Source organism: Cetorhinus maximus, chromosome 17 (genome assembly GCF_964194155.1).
Source record: "Cetorhinus maximus chromosome 17, sCetMax3.hap1.1, whole genome shotgun sequence".
Lineage (NCBI taxonomy): Eukaryota > Metazoa > Chordata > Chondrichthyes > Lamniformes > Cetorhinidae > Cetorhinus > Cetorhinus maximus.
Window position 1 is genome coordinate 36,356,996 of NC_135895.1, and position 19,793 is coordinate 36,376,788.

The following is a 19,793-nucleotide window of genomic DNA, read 5'->3' on the forward strand; positions in this document are numbered from 1 at the left end:
CATTACAAGTTTGAAATACTTGTAACTGTAACCTTCAGATTCTTCCTACAGCAATCTAGTGTCTTCCTACCATCATTTCATGATTCAGTAGATACAAGCAGCAGCTTTATGAAACTGTAAAGAGACAGAAGGCATTTTTTTATCTTGTTAGGAAAAAAACAGGAGTATATCGGCCCTCAGAAAGAACGAACTTGTATTTATTTTGTTCCTTTCACACCCTTGGGGCACCTAGAACACTTCAGTGATTGAATTATTCTAGAAGTGTAGTAACTGTTGTCATGTAGGCAAACTTGGCATTTTTAGACAATGTGTGTGTAAACTATAGCCCACAAAACCCTATAAAAAAGGAAAGAATACTTCAGTTTTATTTTAGCAGCTTCTAGTGAAGAACATGATGCCATTATCTTCAATAAAGCAAACTTCAATTTGATGTTTTTTTACTGTGATTTTATATTTATGGAAACAGGACAAATGGATAAACAACTGAATAGCCCACAAACAGAAAAAAAAATCAGATCTAGCCTGTTCTATTCCAAACCAAAGTGGAGGGTCTGGTTGCAAGAAATGGAAAATATTCTATTCTCCAGTACTGGTATCAGGTGAGGCTGTTCAGGAAAACAACAATTCACCAGAGAAACTTGAGAATAACAAAAAGAAGTTTCAAAACAAAAGTCAAGTTTTTTTTTGTCTAGCCAGGTTTCTGGCACGTAATGAATTCATTATCAGGCTTTCTGTTCTCCTGATTTGGAGCCCACTCACATTTCAGGTCCAGAGAGTTTAACTGCAGGTTGGCACCAGTCAAAGTTTGGGAACCAGAACTGCAGGGCTATTGTTGGGGTTTAACCAACAAAAATTACATTGCTTACTATCAGAGAACACCAGTTCCTGTTGTCTGTGCACCCTTTAGAGCACTACATCTATAAAGGTAGCACTAACCGGTGAAATTTCCAGCCAGAAATTACAGCTGGGATTTTCCGTGCCCGCCAGCGTCGGGCGTGTTCAGTGGAGTGAGTGGACAATATAGCAAGGCCAAAAATCGGTTTCGCAACGTCGTGAAACCAGTTTGTGATCGTCCGCTCAGCCTGCCGATGGCAGGCCACATTCCTCGCCATCGGACGTCAGGAACCTCACTGTAATAAATAAGCATATTATAAGGCCAGCCTGCTGGACTCACCCACTGCCAGTGGATCGTCCACCCACGTCAGCGGGAAAGCACGCCAAAGTGTTTCACAACAGCATATGTAGGTGTGCACTTGGTGGGCTGCACTTTGCTTGGGACTTCAAGGTTTGTTTGCCTACCTTACTTCAGTCAGCACTCACGGTTATCAGTGCCAGGCTTCACAGACAGCACCACATCACTTTTACGGGGGATCACTGGCAGATCTCTACCTACCAGATCAGCCATATTGTCAGGAAGACATACTAATGTCATGGGAATTTATTGTAAAGTTGTGGCATCTGTGTGTGTGTGTGTGTGTGTGTGTCTGTGACTTAATTGGGTTAAAGGCAGCAGGTCTGAAGGCTTTGATATAAACATGGCAAACATGGAGGAAGTTTAGAATGTAAAAGGACATTGCATTTTTAAATAAACCAGACTTGACTGTTTTCAAAGGAGGGGTGAAATGGGTCACCTAGCCAGGCTGTTTAGAACAGCGTGTATATTTTTCCCAAAGATTACTGGTAAAAATTAGTGATATGAGAGATTATCAGAAAGATAAACGTCCAAAGACATACTGAGACAATGGGAATTTGCTTTCAAAGGGGAAAATATATATAAAGGAGCGAAGGCTATGTGTAAAGGTAGGCATTTTTAAGATTTAACAAGTGTGGCAAGCCTTCTACATCTATGCCTCAAGCTGCTGTCTTCAAAGGGCTGAAGTTAAGAAAACTCACTTTGAATACAACTGGTTCAGGGTATTGTGTATCACCTTGCCTGGGTCTTTTAAAATCTATGGGCAAAATTTTCTGCATGTCAGGTGGGCGAGCCCAACCTAATCACCGGCGGGCGCAGAGCCGATCGCCGCCAGCAAAGCAGGCTGCACTGCCATTTTACGTGGGTGGGCCAATTAAGGCCCGCCCAGCGTGACGTTCGCCAGGAAACGCTATGCGCTCCCTGTGCAGGGGGGGGTGAATCCCTAAAAGCGAGAATGCGCTCTTTCGCGCATGTGCGCGAAAGAGTGCACATCTCCCTGAAGTTAAGTGCAGCCTCAGGAAGATAGCTTCTACTTTTAAAACTATTAAAAGTAGAGAAAAGAAAAATCCTGTACATTTCCCCTCATGTGACAATGTCACATGAGTTGGGACATGTTCATAATTTACAGAACAACTTTATTACAATTTTAAAAACCCTACATGAAACCTCATCCTGCCGCTGGATGAGGTTTCATGTTTTCTCTAGTTGCCACCAGGGCTCTTGGCCGACCCGCCAACCTTAAGGTTGGACGGGCAGGTCCTTTAATTGGTTAAACGATCCAGTGGCCATTGACAGGTCGGCGGGCCCGCAGCTGATTTTGCTGCGCCCCCGCCTTCCTGAAAATTTAAATGGAGCAGGGTGACGTCAAGGGTTCTGCCCGACGTCATCCCGCGTCATTTTACGTGCCGGCAAGCGGGCCCCGTCCCCTGCTCGCCGATGGCAAAATTCTGCCTTGTGTCTTACTGTTGCCTTAACGAAAGTAACTGGGAGTCAGATTAAGTAGGGGATTTAGAAGTTATTGTAGCAGGATTTTGTAGACATAGGTATGTGCTTAAAAATGATTTTTCTTGTTAACACATGTTTAATCTAGTTTTGTAAAAACCTATAAAATCTAGTGATCTTATTACTAATGAATTCAAGGCACGCAACTCAAAATTTATACCAATTGCAAAACAAGTTGTGGCAGTTGTTTCAAGTTTCCCTTTGAGATTTGAACAACTCAGCATTTACCATCGTCTGTGCCATAACACATATGTGGGAGGCTTTTCAATGGCTGCAGGGCAAGGTCTTGCTTGGGGAAGGAGGAGAAGTAGCCTCAGGCAAAGGAAGAGGCTGCAGGGCAAGAGCTGTACTGGGGAAGGAGGGTATCCCAGGGTGTGTGTTACGGCACATGTTGATCTGTGTGTGGCCTCAAGATGGTGAGGGCTGAGGAAGCAGTCTTCAGAAGAGATGAGGCCAGGTAGACATGTGAGGGTATGTCTGTTAGAATGAGTGGTGATGTCCTTTGAGCTGGCAGTGATTGAGATGCCAATGAACGTGTGATGGGCTTGAGTGTGAGTTTAGAGTGATGAGATGGTTGCCATACCGTGGCTGCACAGATGAGATCATTTATCCTCTGTCTGCATTGGATGCATCTTCTGTGCAACATTGGCACTGATCACCACTGCCATTACTTACCAAGCCAGAGTGATAATGTGGCTGCCCCTCCTGTGACCAGAGCAGGGTTAGTGGACATCACAGCAGGCCTCCACGGCGTGCAGAAAGCACTCAAAGGCTGCAGTCTTCTTGCCTTTCGGGGCCATGTCTTCTTTGCTGCAGTCCTGGACTGGAAACACTGAGCGCAGCTGTACTTTAAATGTGATAACTGGAGTGGTGAAGTGGCGAGGAAAATTGGAGCCCGCCCGCCATCAAAATGGCACGTATGCCGGGAATGCATAAGTAATGGAGGGTTTGGGACTATACAGCGTGAAAAGTTGCCATTGTGGTCAATGGGTAAAACATCATTTTACCCGCCCCCTACCGTACTTAGTGCAAATCTGGGATGATTCTGTCCTACATGTCTGCTTCTGAACAACCTATTCATGAGCTGAGATTTCTGGTCAGTGTAATGAAGTACTGCAGAACAGCCCAACCAGTTTATTAGATTATTGAGCCTATCAATTACCGCCAATTACCACACATCAGTCAACTCTCAATCATCAGCAAAATGTTGAACACTTACTCAGCAATAACCTGTTCCCCGATGCTCAGTTTGAGTTCCGTCAGGGCCACTTAGCTCCAGACCTCATTACAGCCTGATCTTAGCATTGGCAAAATAACTGAATTCCAGAGGTTCTTTTTTTATTCAATTATGGGATGTGAGCAATACTGGCAAAAACAACTTTTTATTCATTCATGGAATGCAGGCATCGCTGGCTAGGCCAGCATTTATTACCCATCCCTAATTGCCCTTGAGGTGGTGTGAACTGTCTTCCTCAACCGCTGCAGTCCACGTGGTGTAGGTGCACCCACAGTGCTGTTAGAGAGGGAGTTCCAGGGTACTGAGCCAGCGACAATGAATATATTTCCAAGACAGGATTGGAGTGGCTTGCAGTGGATCTCCCAGGTGGTGGTGCTCCCATGTGTCTGCTGCCCCTGTCCTTCTAGATGGTAGCGGTTGTGGGTTTTTAAGGTGCTGCCTAAGGAGCCTTGGTAAGTTCCTGCAGTTCATCTGGTAGATGGTACACACTGCTGCCACTGTGCGACGGTAGTGGAGGGAGTGAATGTTTGTTGATGGAGTGCCAATCAAGCGAGCTGCTTTGTCCTGGATGGTGTCAAGCTTCTTGACTGTTGTTGGAGTTGCACTCATCCAGGCACGTGGAGAATATTCCATCACACTCCTGAATTGTGCCTTGTAGATGGTAGACAGCCTTTGGGGAGTCAGGAGGTGAGTTACTCACCACAGAATTCCTAGCCTTTAATGTGCTCTTGTAGCCACCGTATTTATATGGCTAGTCCAGTTCAGTTTCTGGTCAATAGTAACCCCCAGGATGTTGATAGTGGGGGATCCAGTGATGGCAATGCCATTGAGTGTCAAGGGGTGATGGTTAGATTCTCTATTGTTGGAGATGGTCATTGTCTGGCACTTGTGTGGCACAAATGTTACTTGCCACTTGTCAGCCAAAGACTGGATATTGTCCAGGTCTTGCTGCATTTGGACAAGGACCATCTCGGTGTCTGAGGAGTCGCAAATGGCGCTAAACATTGTGCAATCATCAGCAAGCATCTCCACTTCTGATCTTATGATGCAAGGAAGGTTATTGATGAAGCAGCTGAAGATGGTTGGGCCCAGGACATCACCCTGAGGAACTCCTGCAGTGATGTCCTGAAGCTGAGACAATTGACCTACAACAACCACAATCATCTTCCTTTGTGCCAAGTATGACTCCAACCAGCAGAGAGTTTGCCCTCTGATTCCCATTGGCTCCAGTTTTGCTAGGACTCCTTGATGCCACACTCAGTCAATGCTGCCTTGATGTCAAGGGCAGTCATTCTCACCTCACCTCTTGAGTTCAGCTCTTTTGTCCATGTTGGATTCAAGGCTGTAATGAGGTCAGGAGCTGAATGACCCTGGTGGAAAACAAACTGGAGCATCAGTGAGCAGGTTGTTGTTAAGCAAGTGCCGCTTGATAGCACTGGTGATGTCTCCTTCCATCAGTTTACCGATAATGGAGAGTAGACTGATGGGAGTAGTGTTTGGCCAGGTCGGATTTGTCCTGCTGTGTGTGTACAACATATACCTGGGCAATTTTCCACATTGTTGGGTAGATGTCAGTGTTGTAGCTGTACTGGAACAGCTTGGCTAGAGACACGGCAAGTTTTGGAGCACAAATCTTGAGTACTTTTGCTGAAATGTTGTCAGCGGCCATAGCCTTTGCAGTGTCCAGTGCCTTCAGCCATTTCTTGATATCATGTGAAGTGAACTGAATTGGCTAGAGACTGGTATCTGTGACACTAGGGACCTCTGGAAGAGGCAAAGATGGATTATCCACTCGGCATTTTTGGCCGAAGATTGCTGCGAACGCTTCAGCCATATCTTTTGCACTGATGAGTTAGGCTCCCTCATCATTGAGGATGGGGACATTTGTGGAGCCTCCGCCTTCAGTTAATTGTTTAATCGTCCACCACCATTCACGACAGGATGTGGCAGCACTGCAGATCTTGGATCTGATTTATTGGTTTTAGGATCACTTAGCTCTATCACATGCTGCTTATGCTGTTTGGCATGCAAGTAGTCCTGTGCTGCAGCTTCACCAGGTTGACACCTCATTTTTAGGTGTGCCTGGTGCTGCTCTTGGTATGCCCTCCTGCACTCTTCATTGAACCAGGGTTGTTCCCCGGCTTAGTGGCAATAGTAGGAGTGGAGGATATGCCGGGCCGTGAGGTTACAGATTGTGGTCGAGCACAATTCTGCTGCTGCAGCTGGCCCACAGTGCCTCATGGTTGTTCAATCTAGAGTTGCTAGATCTGTTCAAAATCTATCCCATTTAGTACAGTGGTAGTGCCACACAAAATGATGGAGGGTATCCTCAATGTGAAGACGGGACTTCGTCTCCACAAGGAATGTGTGGTGGTCACTCCTACCAATACTGTCATGGACAGATGCATCTGCAGCAGGCAGGTTGGCGAGGATGAGGTCACAAGTATTTTTTTCTCGTGTTGGTTCCTCACTACCTGCCACAGACCCAGTCCAGCAGCTACGTCCTTTAGGGCTTGGCCAGCTCGGTCAACGGAGCCACTCTTGGTGATGGACATTGAAGTCCCTACCCAGAGTACCTTCTGTGCCCTTGCCACCCTCAGTGCTTCCTCCAAGGTGATGGTGAGCTGCCTTCTAGAACTGCTACAGTCCATGTGGCGTAGGTACAACCACAGTGGTGTTAGGATGGAAGTTCCAGGTTTTTGACCCAGCAACAATGAAGGAGTGGCGATATAATTCCAAGTCAGAGTGGTTTGGCTTGGAGGGGAACTTGATGACATGCTGCACATGTCTTTCTAGATGGCAGAGGATGCGGGTTGCTTCGAAGGTACGGTTGAAGAACCCTTGGCGAAACGCTGCAGTGCATCTTTTAGATGATACAAACTGCTGCCAATGTGTATCGGTGAAGCAGGGAGCAAATGTTTAAAGGTGGTGAATGGGGTGTCGATCAAACAGGCTGCTTTGTCCTGGAAGATCGAGCTTCTTTAGCGTCGTTGGGGCTGCACTCATCCAGCCAAGTTGGGAGTATTCCATCAGACTCCGCCTGACTTGTGTCTTGGAAATGGTGGGCAGGCTTTGGGAAGTCAGGAGGTGTTATGCACTGCACAATCTTGGAGTATTTATGTGCCTGATCTAGTTTCTGGTCCAAGGCGACCCCAAGGATAATGATGGTGGGGATGTTGCTATTTATCAGCTTGGACTATTCCAGTATCTTAAGATTGCAAATGGCACTGAATGCTGTACAATTATCAGTGAACATCCCCACTTCTTTCACATTAGCTTTAAGGTTTGATTTCGGGAGTCTGGCGATGTCATGCTGTTGCCTGATTAGTCTGTGAGACAGCTTTCCCAATGTTGGCACAAGTTTCCAGATGTTAGTGAGGATGATTTAGCAAGGTCAACAGCGAAGGGTTTGTCATTGTCGTTTCCAGTGCCTAGGTTGACGCCAGGTGGTCCATCCGGTTCTGTTCTCATTTAGCTTTTCTGCAGCAGTTTGATACAACTGAGTGACTTGCTGGGCCATTTCAGAGGACAATTAAGAGTAAACCACATTGCTGTCACTTTGCAGTCATGTAGGCCAAATCAAGTAAGGACAGCAGAATTCCTTCTCCAAAGGACAATAGTGAAGCAGATGAGTTTTTACTAGAATCTAGTAGTTTCATGATTACCATCATTGTGACTGGCTTTTTAATTCCGGATTTATTAATTGAATTTAAATTCCACCAGCTGCCATGGTGGGACCTGGACTCATGTCGCCGGAGCATTAGTCTGGACTTCTGGATTACTGTTCCAATAACCTTATAACTGTGTTACAGTTCAAGTTACCATGGGGTGAGAGTGATTGACAGCAAGGCAGCATTTGCTAGAGTGTGGACTCAAGGAGTCAGAGCAAAAGTGAAATCAATAGGCATCAGGGGAAAACTCTGCACTGGTTACAGTCATATCTAGAGCAAAGGAAAATGGTTGTAGCTGTTGAAGGCCAGTCATTTCAGCCCCAGGACAGTATTGCAGGTGCTCCTCAGGATCGTTTCCTAGGTCCAACCATCTTCAACTGCTTCATTAATGATCTTCCCCTCCAACACAAGGTCATAGGTGGGGATGCTGAGCAAGTCGTGGATAGCACGTTTAGCGAGGTGGTCACACTGCAGGTGAAGATTACACAGGCAGAAAGGGAATGGGTGACCATCAGGAACAGTAAAAGACTCAGGAAGGTAGTGCAGGAGTCCCCTGTGGTCATCCCCCTCTCTAACAGATATACCGCTTTGGATACTGTTGGGGGGATGGCCTCTCAGGGGAAGTGCAGGGATGAATTAAAAAAAGAAATAGGAAATCAAAGAGGGGGCATGAAAAAAGATTAGCAAGTAAAGTTAAAGATAACCCAAAGATGTTTTACCAATACATTAATGCTAAAAGGTTAGTTAAGGAAAAAGTGGGACCTATCAGAGATGAAGATGGAAACTTGTGTGTAGATGCAGAGGCTGTGGGAAGGGTTTTGAATGAATATTTTGTCTCCGTGTTTACAAAGGAAAGGGAGGATGTAGATATAGTAGTCCAGGAAGAACACTGCGAGATATTGGACGGGATAGTCATAAAGAGAGAGGAAGTACTCGAAAGGTTGAAAACCTTGAAAGTTGATAAGTCATCAGGGCCAGATGGATTGTTTCTGAGGCTGCTGAAGGAAATCAGGGAGGAGTTAGCAGATGCTCTGAGGATGATTTTCCAATCTTCACTAGATACAAGGGAGGTACCGGAGGACTGGAGAAATGCAAAAGTAGTTCCATTGTTTAAAAAGGGATCAAAGGAAATGCCAAACAATTATAGGCCAGTTAGTCTTACATCGGTGATGAGCAAATTAGTAGAATCAATCCTGAGAGATAAGATTAACTATCATGTGGAAAGGCATGGACTAGTCAGGGATAGTCAGCATGGATTTGTTAAAGGAAGGTATTGCCTCACAAATTTGATTGAATTCTTTGAGGAAGTGACAAGAAGGGTTGATGAAGGTAATGCAGTGGATGTTGTGTACATGGATTTTAGCAAGGCATTTGACAAGGTCCCACATGGCAGATTGGTCAGGAAAGTAAAAGCCCATGGGATTCAGGGTAACGTGGCAAACTGGATAAAAGGTTGGCTTTGTAACAGGAAACAAAGGGTAATGGTCGATGGATGCCCTTGCGAATGGAAAGTTGTCTCAAGTGGTGTTCCACAGGGCTCGGTGTTGGGACCCTTGCTGTTTGTGTTATATATTAACGATTTGGATGTGAACGTGGGGGCCACGATTGGGAAATTTGCAGATGACACAAAGATTGGCTGAGTAGTGGATAGTGTAGAGGATAGCCATAATCTTCAAAACGATATAGATGGGTCGGTGGAGTGGGCGGTAAAGTGGAAGATGGATTTTAACAGAGAATTGAGAGGTCATACTTTTAGAGACGTCAAACAGTTAGAGATTACACAGTAAATGGGAATATACTAAGAGGGATAGATGAAGTGAGATATCTTGGCGTACAAGTACAAAGGTCCCTGAAGGCAGCAGTTCAAGTAGACAAGGTTGTAAAGAAGGCATATGGAATGCTCTCCTTCATTGGCAGAGGTATAGAATATAAAAGTAAGGGTATAATGTTGGAATTGTATAAAACACTGGTGAGGCCACAACTGGAGTATTGTGTGCAGTTCTGGTCACCGCATTACAGGAAGGACGTAATAGCCCTGGAGACAGTGCAGAGGAGGTTTACAAGAATGTTGCCAGGGTTAGAAAAGTGTAGCTATGAGGAGAGATTGGATAGGTTGGGATTATTTTCCTTAGAACAAAGAAGGCTGAGAGGTGACTTGATTGAGGTGTACACAATTATGAGGGGAATAGATAGAGTGGACAGGATAAAATTGTTTCCCTTGATGGAGAATTCTAGAACCAGGGGACATAGATTCAAGATGAGTGGCAGAAGGTGTAGGGGGGACATAAGGAAGAACTTTTTTATGCACAGGGTGGTGGGTGTCTGGAATTCGTTGCCCAAGTTGGTGGTAGAGGCAGAAACTTTAAACGCTTTTAAAAAGTACCTGGATCTGCACCTAAAGTGCTGTAAGCTGCAGGGCTATGGGCCGGGTGCAGGAAGGTGGGATTAGAAAGGGCACCTGGGTGTCCTCGGGCAGGCATGGAAAAGATGGGCCGAATGGCCTCCTTCTGTATTGTAACTTTTCTATGGTTCTATGTTTGCCAATGATTGCAGTGTTTAGTATCATACACAACTCCTCAGATACTGAAGCAGTCCTTGCTCACAGGCAGCAAGACCTGGACAACAGTCAGACTTGGTCTGATCAGAGGCAAGTAACATGCACGACACAAAAGTGCCAGGCAATGACAATCTCCAACAAGGGAGAATCCAATCATCTCCTCCTGACATTCCATGGTATTACCATCACTGAATCCCTCACCATCAATATCTTTGGGGTTATCATAACTGGATTAGCCAAGAGCAGATCAAGGGATGGAAAATTCTGCAGCGAGTAGCTCAACTCCTGATTTCCCAAAGCTTGTCCACCATCTGCAAGGCAAAACCTAGGAGTGTGATTGAATGCTCTTCACTATCTGATATGAGTGCAGCCCCAATTCAAGAAGCTGAAGACTATCCAGGACAAAGCAGCGTACTTTATCATCACCTCATCAATCACCTTAAACATTCATTCCCTCTACCCACATACTGACAGTAGCAGCAGTGTGCACCATCTACAAAATGTACTGTGACAACTGGCCAAGGCTCCTCCAACAGCACATTCCAAATCCATGACTTCTACTAGCTAGAAGAACAAGGGCAGCAGATACATTGGAACACCACCACCTGCAAGTTCCCCTCCAAGTCACACACTATCCTGACTTGGAACTATATCATCATTCCTTCTCTGTCACTGGATCAAAATTCTGGAATTCCCTCCCTAACAGCACTTTGGGTGCACCTACACCACATGGTCTGCAAAGCAGTTCAAGGTGACAGCTCACCATCACTTTCTCAAAGGCAATTAGGGATGGGCAATGAATGCTAGCCGAGCCATCAACACTTCCATCCCAGAAACAAATGTTTTTAAAAATATATTGTGGATTAGGGAGGACAGGAAGGATACATTTAATATTTGAAATTGAAGATTATTGAAAGTTTAAATGGAATGAAATGGAATCATTGTAGGGCAGTAATTTCATGTCTTCAGTAGATACCTTGCAATGGTTGCCTATTTTCTAAACTTTAATGGCATTTTTAAAACTAATTTTAAAGTACGATAAATAACACAGATTATATGAAACAATTTTCTGATACAATCACACTAAATATACATAATATATCATTGTGAATTTTCATATCTGCCTGAAGTTAACAATGCCATCTCACCTTAGTTTTTGAAATGTATTATCTTCATTATAAATCATAATATTTTATATATTGACACTGGTTGAGGCCTAAAAGATGGTCATCAGCCTGCCAGACAACGCCAGCCACATAACTAGGGAAGCAGAGAGGGCTTTAGACTAAATAGTGGGGGCAAGGGGTCAAATTTGGGAAGATGTCGTAAACCAGAGTAGAGACAAGGCAGGAGAGAAAGGTACTAATAAGGGAAATGATAAACAGACTGTGACAGGAAATGACAGAGTACAAATTTGAGAGTAAATCAACAGATAATGCAAGACATTACAAAAATAATAAAAGGACAAAATTAAAGACTCTGTATCTAAATGCACATAGCATTTGAAACAAAACAGATGAACTGATAGCACAAATAGAAATAAATAAGTAAAATTTGATAGCCATTACAGAGACAAGGCTGCAGGATGACATAGATTGGGATCTGAATGTTGAAGGGCACATGACATTTAGGAAGGACAGGAAGATAGGAAAAGGTGGAGGGATGGTTCTGTTAATTAATGATGGTATTAGCGCATTAGAGAGGGATGACATAAGTTCAAGAAACCAGAATGTAGAAACAGTTTGGGTTGAGTTGAAAAATGATAAAGGCAAAAAATCACTTGAGGGAGTAGTGTACAGGCCCCCTAATTGTAACTACATGGTAGGGTAGAATATAAAGGATGAGATAATAGGAGCTTGTCAGAAAGGTACAGTAATAATCAAGGGGGATTTTAATTTGCAGGTAGACTGGAAAATTCAGATGAGCAAAGGCAGCCTAGATGAGTTGTTCTTAGAATGTTTTCGGCATAGTTTCTTGGAACAGCACATTCTGGAGCCAACCAGAGAGCAGGCTATACTAGACCTGGTTCTGTGCAACAAGATGGGATTAATTGATAACCTCATTGTGAAGGCACCCCTAGGTAGCAGCAATCATAATATGATTGAATTTTACATTCAGTTTGAGGGACAGAAGAGTGGGTCCAAAGCTAGTATTTTAAACTCAAATAAGGGCAATTATGAGGACATGAGCTAGCTAGAGTAAACTGGCAAATGAGGTTCAGGGATGGGTCCATAGAGATGCCGTGACTGTTTTTTTAAGGGATATTTAAGAATACACAGAATAGATACATTCCAATGAGAAAGAAAACTTCCAAGGGGAGAACCCACCGTCCATGGTTAACTAAAAAAGTTAAAGATAGTATCTAGCTTAAAGAAAAAGCATATAATTGTGCAAAGATGGGTGGCAGGTCAGAAGACAGAAGGCCGGACAGAATATCAAGAATAGCAAAGAATAACAAAAAAATTAATATGGAGGGAAAAATTAGAGTACGAGAGAAAGCTAGCTGGAAATATAAAGACAGATAGTAAGAGTTTCTATAACATTGAAATAAGGAAAGAGTTAACAAAGTGAGTGTTGGTCCTATAGAAAATGAGTTTGGGGAATTAATAATGGAAAGGAGAAGGTAGATGAATTGAACAGGTATATTGCATTGGTCTTCACTATAGTGGATACAAGTAACATCCCAGAAATTGCTGCAAATCAGGAAAGGGAGGGAGGAACTCAGGAAAATTATAATCACTGGAGAAGTGGCATTGAGCAAACTGTTGGAGTTGTGGGCTGACAAATCCCAAGGTCCTGATGGACTTCATCCTAAGGTCTTGAAAGAAGTGGCTAGTGAGATAGTTGATGCGTTGGTTTTAATTGTCCAAAATTCCCTAGGTTCGGGGAAGGTTCCATTAGATTCGAAAATAGCATATGTAACTTTAATCAAAAAGGGAGGGAGAAAGACAGAAAGTAGGAAACTACAGGCCAGTTAGCTTAACATTTGTCATAGACAAAATGTTAGAAGCTATTTTCAAATATGTCATAGCAGGGCACTTAGAAAAATTCAAGACAATCAGGCAGAGCATGATTTTGTGAAAGGGAAATCATGTTTAACCAATTTACTGGAGTTCTCTGAAGTCGTCACATGTGCTGTGGATAAAGGGTGGATGTATTGCACTTAGGTTTCCAGGTGGCAAATAAATAAGGTGCCACATCAAAGGTTATTGTAGAAAATAAAAGCTCATGGTGTAGGGGGTAACATATTGGCCACTATAAAAGTAAAGCGCCAGCAACTGTTTGCTTTAACTCTGACATGCAGCATCTTGAATGATTCATGCCTCGACTTGCTAAAACACTTAGTGTCATACATCATGCCAGCAGCAGTCTCCCAGTTTTCAGAGTGGCATGGATATTGGCTACCTAACAGGAAACACTAGCCATGGAGTAGCCATAAATGGGTCTTTTTCTGGTTGGTGGGATGTAATGAGTGGTGTGCCACAGGGATCAATGCTGGGTCCTCTTTTTAATATATCAATGGCTTGGATGAACAGACAGATGGAATGGTTGCTCAATTTGCTGACGGCACAAAGATAGGGAGGGAAGTAAGTTGTGAAGAGGACATAAGGAGACTACAAAGTGACATAGAAAGGTGGGCAAAAACCTGGCAAATAGAACATAATGTGGGCACATGTGAAATTGTTCATTTTGACAGGAAAAATAAAAAATAAACATGTTATCTAAATGGTGAGACATTGCAGAACTTTGAGATTCAGAGGGATATGGGTGTTCTAGTGCATGAATCACAAAAGGTTAGTATGCAGGTACAGCAAGTAATTAGGAAAGCTATAGAATGTTATTGTTTATTGCGAGAGGAATTGTGTGTTTTGGGAGTTTAGCGTCACAAAATACCTGGACATACCACCCCAAAAAAAGTGTGGAATATGTGCTGGGCCTTTTTTTAGGATAATACAATCAAAGAGATTACCATGAAATAAAACATGAAATTGATAGAACACACAATAAAATGAAATGTCAAGCGGTAAATTTCATATTTCTATCTCAAATGAGACAAACCCTCAGCGGATTTTCAATAAAACTGAAAGCTGAAGTTCAAACAATGTCTTACAAAAATAAGAAGTTCAACTTCTTAAGAAGACTCAAAATCCAATATGTAACTTGATTTCTTCATAGGTGAGCTCTGTAATTTGAGTTTTGTTTTCTCTCCCGTCGTGCAAAACTTTGGCATTATTTACATTTTGTATTTTCAATAAAAAAGCAATGAAAATATTACAGTAAACATGGAAATGCATGGCATTTAAACATTACTGCAGAAATGCAGTGGTACTTTGTTGCTTCAACATTTATGCCACTACTAACAGTTACAAGTGACAGAAGAGTATGCAAGCAAAAAAGAGATATCAAATACCACCCCCCTAAATTTAAGAGAAGCATATCATAAAAGGCGTTCTGCACTCAACTATCACAGAGCCTATGCGACAGTATGTATGAATTGGAAGACAGATTAAATTACCACAACTACACGGAAATTTCTTCTTTTGTTTCAAGCAAGCTTGAAATTTGGCAACAATCAGATTGGCGGCCTTGTAGGTCCCATTTATCTTCCTGGGGTACATAAGCCAGCCTCATTCAGGGCTAGGAGATGAATATTAAAACCCCTGCATTCGTAGCAGCTGCAAGCGTGTCGCTCCATTTTATTCCCCCTGATTAATGGCCTTCTATTCCTGATTTATAACTCCCCGCTGGACAAGCCTAAGCCACACTGGAAATATTAGAGAATTATTAAATAAACATTCATACGTCATGTCTGTTTCATACACTCCTCATAATGCAACTGACTCCAATAGGAATTCAAGCGCCAGCAACTGTTTGCTTTAACTCTGACACGCAGCATCTTGAATGATTCATGCCTCGACTTGCTAAAACACTTAGTGTCATACATCATGCCAGCAGTAGTCTCCCAGTTTTCAGAGTGCCTGTGTTGGCCCAGGATGAATCAATCTCGAAGGAAGGCCTCTTGCTGCCACATTAGGCATACATCATCACCCTTTTTTTTCTAGTCAGATGCCACTTGTTCCAGGACCAGGGCCTCCAAAGTATGACCCTAATATTAATTTAGGCCATCCAAACCAGCCCTAGGTCATCAGTCAGCCCAAACTTCTGCAGGTTCTGACAAAGTATTTAACAGAACTGCTCGTCTAGAAATGCACAGGTACATGGTTGGGTATTTGTGGTTTAGGTTGTGGGAGGAGGTGGTCAATGAAGAGAAGGAAGATGAAAAGGTATGGAGGAAGGGCTGCCAGTGTCGATAAAAATCAGACTATAATTTTCAAGGTTCCCTGAAAGCATTACTAGAAATAGAGAATGCTCTTGTTTTAGTTGACTCATATCAAACACTGACAGATCATGTTCATATTAATGATACAGTTGATTCCACTTGATATTTCTGATTAATGTTTCTGTTCTGAGAATAGAAATGACAAAAATATATTGTGTTTACTCTGGTTAACTTAAATAAACTTTCAGCTGTAAATTCTTGTTACAATTGATGTGTTCCACAGATTGCCCTTTCTACAATGCACAGATTACACTGAACTATTGCATTCATTATCATTTGACTTTGCACCAAAACACAGCAAGTCAGAAGCTGAAAAGATTATGTACTTAATTTATATGTTTTCTTGAACAGAAATAAAATTCCACCAGCAAAATTTGCCACAGGCCACTCATACATTATGAATCTCACAATGGAAATCCCCTTTATGTACAAATTACTGTTAAATGAATATAATTATGCAGACAAATGATTTATGGATGCTGGGGAGGGTGGGGGGGGGGCTGGAAAGGAATAGATGTGCTAGTGAGAGAATGTATTAGTGTGCATATTCACAATACTACAGAATTTGGGGAATGGGTAGACTTTAATTAGCCTACAAAAAACAAACTTCATTTCAGCTGCAAATTCAGAGGGAGGAATTGAGCAAAGCCACTTTTCTCCCACATGGAGCCAGTGGGAAACAACCTCAAGATCAATAAACATGTGCCTCCTCGGCTCACTTCCGGAGGCTTGGGGGATGGTTGCCTGTCCTTTTTCACCCAGAGATTTGAGCACAATGCAGGGGGAAATAAAAGTGTGCATATTAGTAAAGAGAAAAAAGAATAACTTAGACATATGCATTATACATAGGAGTGAATTCCGGAAACTTTCTGAACTTTTTTGTTAGTCTCTAAGTACATGATGTGCTATTACCAGATCATGTTTATAGCTTGCAATAGTTTATTTCACATCACATGATGAGAAAAGGGAATTGAAAAAAAAATTAGAACAACCATTTGAAAGCCAGGGTTGTGATGTTTCAACCACATTATACACAGTGGTGTTTTCATTTTTTTTAGAATACATTACCTGATTTAATATATAAAAATATAAAAGCTCATTTTCTCTTGGGGCAAATTACAACGATGGATAACTTGAAGCAGAAAAGGAAAAAATGCAAGAAAAGACCAATCAATTAATATGACTTAAAAAAGTCTTGCAAACTTGAATTCACACCCATGAGCATAACAGCACCTTCTGAGCATTTCAGATATATTACAGTCTTGTAAATAACCTGCTCATCTCCAATAACTTGACAGGAACCAAGTATCTATTCTTAACCTGTTGCTGTAAGTACCCCTGTATCCCTGTAACTACAATTTGCACTCCCCCATCCCTCATGATCACTTGATTGCAGCCAAATTACTAGCTCCCAATACAACTGACATTTTCCACACATAAATTAAGTAAACAGTGTTTAATCCACCACAAAGTTAGGCAGTCAACACATTACAATAGGGCACCAAATATAACTTAAGATTCACCCTCTCCATCCAGACATCTGACTGCTGTATATCCATTCTTTTTTCTTTCCCTCAGTCACCCAAGTGGACATATATTAACTAAGCATGAACTAAAATTCAGCAAAGTTGGCCAATAAATAATCCAATTACAATCGTCAATATCAATGTGGTCCTGCATCAAAATATCAATTTTACTGTTCAAAAATAACCACAGTGAAATTAAACACTCCATATATATTTGCATTAAAAACACATTTAACTGATGGAATATTTTTGAGACCCTTTAAAACTGTTTGACACAATTATTATTCCTATCAGTAATATTTGTAAAAGATAAAATAATGAGGTGCTTTAAAAGGATAAAAAATCCATTCCATTTTAGAAATGACTGATTGCAATAATAAAACATGACTGCATTTATTTACATTGCAGGCCCTGATAATTGATCTATTGATTGTGACCATTTAGCGACATGTCTGTTGCTTACAAGAAATTTGCAGGACTAGCACAGAAAGCGTATTAGGAAATGCTGTCAATCATAACAGAAATAATTTTAGAAGATTCTTCTTGCACAAGATGTCATTTCATCCCTTTCTGTCATGAAAGGAAGACTGTAGAAATTTTAATTGTTTTTGTTAAAATCTTCTCTACATAGTTATCAAGGCCCAGTGTGCAGTCCTAAAATATGCTAACTCTATGCAGTTCTGTAACAAACTGTTCAAAGACAAAACATCATACAAAAGTCTACCTAATGACATCAGTAACATTTATTTCATTTTACAGGTCAGTGGACAAGTAAATTTCCAGTTTTACATGTTCTGTGAACTCAAGATTACTCAATATGTGTACACACACTTCCTACCTATAAATCCTTAGTTTCTGCTATAAACATTTCCCCATTATAAATTCCTACATCTATGTTTATAATGGAAACTGTGCTGTAAATAGGTCACGCCATGCTGTAATTACACCCTCCCACCAATGGTATGGTATCCTAAACTATATTCCTATTCTTTCTTCATTGCATCTGTACCGAGCAATTCTTCATTCTTGGAGATTTCAACTCCCACTCAAAATATTTCCAAGCCCTGATCAATGTGAAATTTCCCTCTCATCTTTTCCCGACTGCCCTCTCCAACTTTTCTTGTGGAAGAGATGAATTGCCTGATCCTTCACTCAGGCATTCAACTACTCTTCTTTGCCTCATTCTTGTGAACATTGCAAATGGCTTATTTGTCTCAGGCACCATCTTTCTTCATTTTAAAACTGTAGTCAAAAATTATCTTTCAAAAATAGACTCCAAAACCATCATTCCTCTCCAAATATTAGCCCATCACTAACCTGCCTTTGCACTCTGAAGACTCTGCTATCAGCTACCATCTCTTCCAAAATTCTACCCTCTATCTTCCAGCTAACTGATGGATGTGTAAATCAGTTACACCAATGAAAACTAGGCAATGCTTATTTTTATTTTCCTACCATTTTTTTCTCTGACTCATGCTTTACTTTTCATATTTCCATGGTGTAAGGACCTTTCACCAGAAGCAGTACAATAAGGAAAATTTGTAATTTATTTAAAATGGCTGTGGAATTTGCAATTCTTTCTAGGAATGTTTGAAAAGGACTTTTAAGAGCTTGCATCAATTGTAAAGGGGTCAATTGTAATTTTCTTGAAGAAGGAATAATAGTGGTCCATGTGGCCTGTGATTCTAAACCTGGATATACCAACTTGACGGAAGTTAATATATGATAGCCATGTAGCCAGACACAAAAAGGAGCTGCAGACAAAAAGGAACTGCAGCAGAGGGTAGAACAGAGAAGGCACATTCACAAGGAGCTGTGTGCGTGTGCAGTACAGTTTAACAGGTCAAAAAGCTGAAGATAGGGCTAGTGCAGGGCTCATGAAATGGGCAATTTTACTGCTGCTTGTTTTGCAACCAAACTGTTTAATGAGATTTATTAAAGGGTTCAGATAAAGTGTCTCTGGGGGATCTGTACCATCAAGATTATCATGAGCCTAAAGGAGGTTCTGCAGGAGTATGTCAGTCAGGTGATGACCGTCTCCAGGAATCTCAGATGGAATACAGCTGCCAAAAACCCGAGGACCTAATCAATTGAACGGGAAAGTGAGAGATCCTACATACCAGAGGCCAAGTTAAAGGACTTTGGAACTGTACGGGGAGTGATGTGGGTGCTTGTGGTTGCATAAGACGTTTCTTTGTTGTTTTACCGACTATTTAAAGTGAAATTTACCTTTTTATTTGCAGTACCATTTGCCTGTAAATTGATGTTTAATTTGCATTGGTTCTGATTCATGTTAAAGTTACAAAAAGTGAAATTGCGTTGATAATTTCTTCATTTGGGGGTCATTTGGTAAATCTGGCTTATGGTTCCCCCATGGGGATCATAACAATGATCTAAAGAAACCCAGCAGTAGAAAACTATCTTGTTATTTGGACAAGCATAGTAGATTTTTTTATGAAAAGGCCAATGATTTCTGAAAAGTAAGCAATTTATTAACCAATACACCTCAAGAAAGAATGCTACACAGTAGGGCAAACAAAGAATATTGTGCATTTATATGGAGAAAATTGTTGAGAAAATAATCAATTAGTTGATGCCACACAAATCAAAGGTCACTTAACAGTGCAATGGCAATTCTTTGTGAGAAATTTTCCCAAAAGAAAGATCTACTGCTCTTAGAAATTGCTATACCAAACATTATAACATACAGCATAAAACTTCCAACATGCCTGGTAGATCCTTCAACAGCAGAAAAATCTGGGTAAG

General features: G+C 41.7%; 1 protein-coding gene across 6 annotated transcripts in view; it reads right to left on the reverse strand.

Annotated features, from left to right (window-relative positions):
* rnf220a (ring finger protein 220a) overlaps positions 1–19,793 on the reverse strand; it is a 514,999-nt gene that overhangs the window by 71,148 nt on the left and 424,058 nt on the right. The window lies entirely within an intron of this gene.